At 45.2% G+C, this 3072-nt stretch overlaps 1 pseudogene; it reads left to right on the forward strand.

The window, feature by feature from the left end:
* Positions 1-1009: 1009 nt before the first annotated feature.
* Positions 1010-2786, forward strand: LOC142769386 (uncharacterized; annotated as a pseudogene).
* Positions 2787-3072: the final 286 nt, after the last annotated feature.

Below are 3072 nucleotides of genomic sequence, written 5' to 3' on the forward strand. Positions count from 1 at the left end.
CTGTATTCAAGTCTGGCAGCTGCTCGGATCCTTTAAACTACCGTCCCATTTCGCTTACAAGCATCGCTTGCAAACATTTACAAAATATAATATATTCACAAATAGCATGCCATCTGAATAATCATTCTTTTTTTTCGCTATCAACGTAGTTTTCCACCAGGCTCATCATGTGATACTCAGCTCTTTGTACTTGTTACAGATCTTTACTCAAGTTTAGACTCGTCTTTTCAAACTCATTTCATCTACCTAGATTTTGCCAAAGCTTTTGATTGCGTTCCTCACCAAAGACTTTTGGCCAAGCTTGCATGCCTACGAATGGACCCCCTCGCATTGTCCAGGATTCGCTGCTTTCTGACAAATCGCCTTCAATACACAGTTGTCGGAAATTGATGTTCAGCCATTTCTGACATGATTTGTGGAGTACCACAGAGATCCGTCCTTTCTCATCTTCTTAAACGACCTTCCTAACAGCATTTGAGCTCTCATTTGACCTTAAGTCAAATGAGAGCTCAGTCAAATTTGAGTCAAATTTCAGTCAAATTTGAGTCAAGGCTCGCGTGCCTTTCCAGTCCGGCCGTTTTAGAGCCTTGCACAACTGCAACGCAACAACAACTAAATTTTGCGCGTCTTGCCACAAGGTATTTGTTCTTCGATTCAAGGCCACGCGAAAATAACACCCTAACTCGCTCAACTGTTCCAGTAAAGTTTTTGCTTTAATAATATAGAATGCGACTGACTTACTGTTCGCGTCCGTCCGTCGTACGTCTGCTTGTGTGTCTCTCTGTCTGCTTGTGTGTCTCTCTGTCTGCTTGTGTGTCTGTCTGTTCGTATGTCCGCCTGCCTGTCTGTCTGTCCATCTGTCCGCCTGTCTGTCTGTCTGTCTGTCCGTCCGTATGTATCTTTCCGTCTGTCTGTCTGTCTGTCTGTCTGTCTGTCTGTCTGTCTGTCCTAAACATTTCTTTTTCTGTGCAGCACCAAGGATTCCGATTGTTTGCTCATAACTCAAATATGCCGCTCCCACGCGTGGGAGAATGTGGTGCAGCATCGAAATTTTTGTCCTTTTTTCATAAACTGCCACAACGACGATTTATGTCGGGATATCAGTTATATTTAGTGCTGTATATGGACTACGTTTATACACATTTGTGTCCATCGTGCCCTCTATGACTTTTCGCATTATTGATTTGTTCAAGGCCCACTTCGAAGACACAAGCTTCGAGCAAAGGAGGCAGGACGGTTTGAAGAAACTAAGGCGAGATGCTGTCCCGACGCTGTTTTCTTTTCACTGTAAGTGAGCTCAGTTGAATGCGCTTTTAATTGTTTTGACTATTCATTGCTCGCGCATGCGTAAAATGCTTGCAAACTACGCTTGTGACTTTGTCCGTCTTTGTCAAAAAGAGTTACCTGAAGGCCAGAGCTTGAGTGTAAGTTTTTTACAAACTCAATAAAGGCTTACTTCTTCCAATAGTGAGTGGGAAATCTGAAATGCCACCTTTGTACTTGTCAGCAATAATACTAAAGCGGTTTTGTTATACTAAAGTGGCTTTGTTAACTCTTTCAGCTCTTCCAAAGCACGGATTGCCCCCAAAGATTCAGACTGCTGTATCAAACGTACCACCTCGGCATCCAGATCTCTCAAGTGACAGAGTTGCCGGCGCACAACCCAAGACAGCCAGTGCTCAGGTATCAAAGGTGGTTCCAGTGCCGAATGTGATTTCTGGAGCGAGCAGTGGTGTGGAGCCAAACTGTGCGTCCGCAGATGTAGACAGTGTTCAGCTAAGTCTACATTCTGGTGACACCCCAAGCAACGCCGCTGACAGTTCTAGAAGTGCTAGTTCTGCTTGTCGATTTTTGGCTGCTAACTCAGTGGGTATTCCAGCTGACATTGGCGATGCTCGTGACTTACGTATTCATTCTGCATCATTGCCAGTTGTACTTGTGAGCGCAGAAGCGTCTGTTCCTACTACAGGAAATGTTCTCAAAAACTGTCAAAGCCCATCTCGGAAATTTCTTGTGCCATCTGTCCCTCGTGATAACGTTAGGAGTGGCAGTGCCTATCGATCCTGCTGCACACGAGAATCGTTCGCCTCTTCGCATCAGTATTTTCAGCTCAGTGACACTTATGTTAAGAATAGAACCCAGATGTCTTGTCTTGAAGCTTCTCATAGCTTTGTACCAAGTGGGTCACCCTGTATTGAAAATGGTACTTCGACACTGCAAAATCAGCTTGAGTGTGGAGAAGTAACAGTGCTATCTCCACACCTCTTCACAAGTGCAAAAAGTGCAGCTGTAAGTACGACACTGATTCATCGAGAGAATGCGGAACTTCGAAAAAAACGCTGGCTTGATGCGCAAGTACAAGAGCCTACAAAGACTGCGTGTCACACACTTCGGGTGAGGCCCCGCCGATCCAACATCGACGTGCGGCAGACTCGCAGGCTTCCACTTTACGCTTCGGCCTGCGACGCCTGAAAGGCCTCGAAGTGGCACATTTCGAATTTATTTGCGGGTTGGCCGACCCGTGCGGGGTTGCACGTGTGGTGACGTGTGGGCCTGACCGACGCACTCATAGAGCAGACACAGAGTTTGATTACACTTAGACAAGCATTTAATTGAAACAGGGGCCAAGGCAGGAGATTACAAAAATAACAAAGGAGGAATAACACTGAGGCGCGATGGAAAGAACAGCTATATAACAAAATATGCAAAAAAACAATACAAAAGATACAGGCTAAAGACAAATATGCGGAAAATTAATAAAATAACAACATGATGGAAATCAAAGGAGAGGGATACAAGGAAATAATTACAGAATGATCATTGGTCGCGCTTTTGAATTTCTAAGTGCGTCGCAGCGCACAAAACTACAAATAAAAACAAAAGGCTGGGTATAATAATTTAACAGTTTAAAAAAAGTCACAATAAAAAGTTCCATACGGACCAGGCCAGCTCTTGGTACACGTAGGGGAGTTGACGGGTGCCGCTGAAGGTCTCGCCGGCTTGGTAGACGACGAGGGTGCCCGGAATTGCAGCCGTCTCAATACGTTGCGCGGGTCACTCCATGCTCGCCGC

The sequence above is a fragment of the Rhipicephalus microplus genome, chromosome 8, assembly GCF_043290135.1.
Source record: "Rhipicephalus microplus isolate Deutch F79 chromosome 8, USDA_Rmic, whole genome shotgun sequence".
NCBI classification, from domain to species: domain Eukaryota; kingdom Metazoa; phylum Arthropoda; class Arachnida; order Ixodida; family Ixodidae; genus Rhipicephalus; species Rhipicephalus microplus.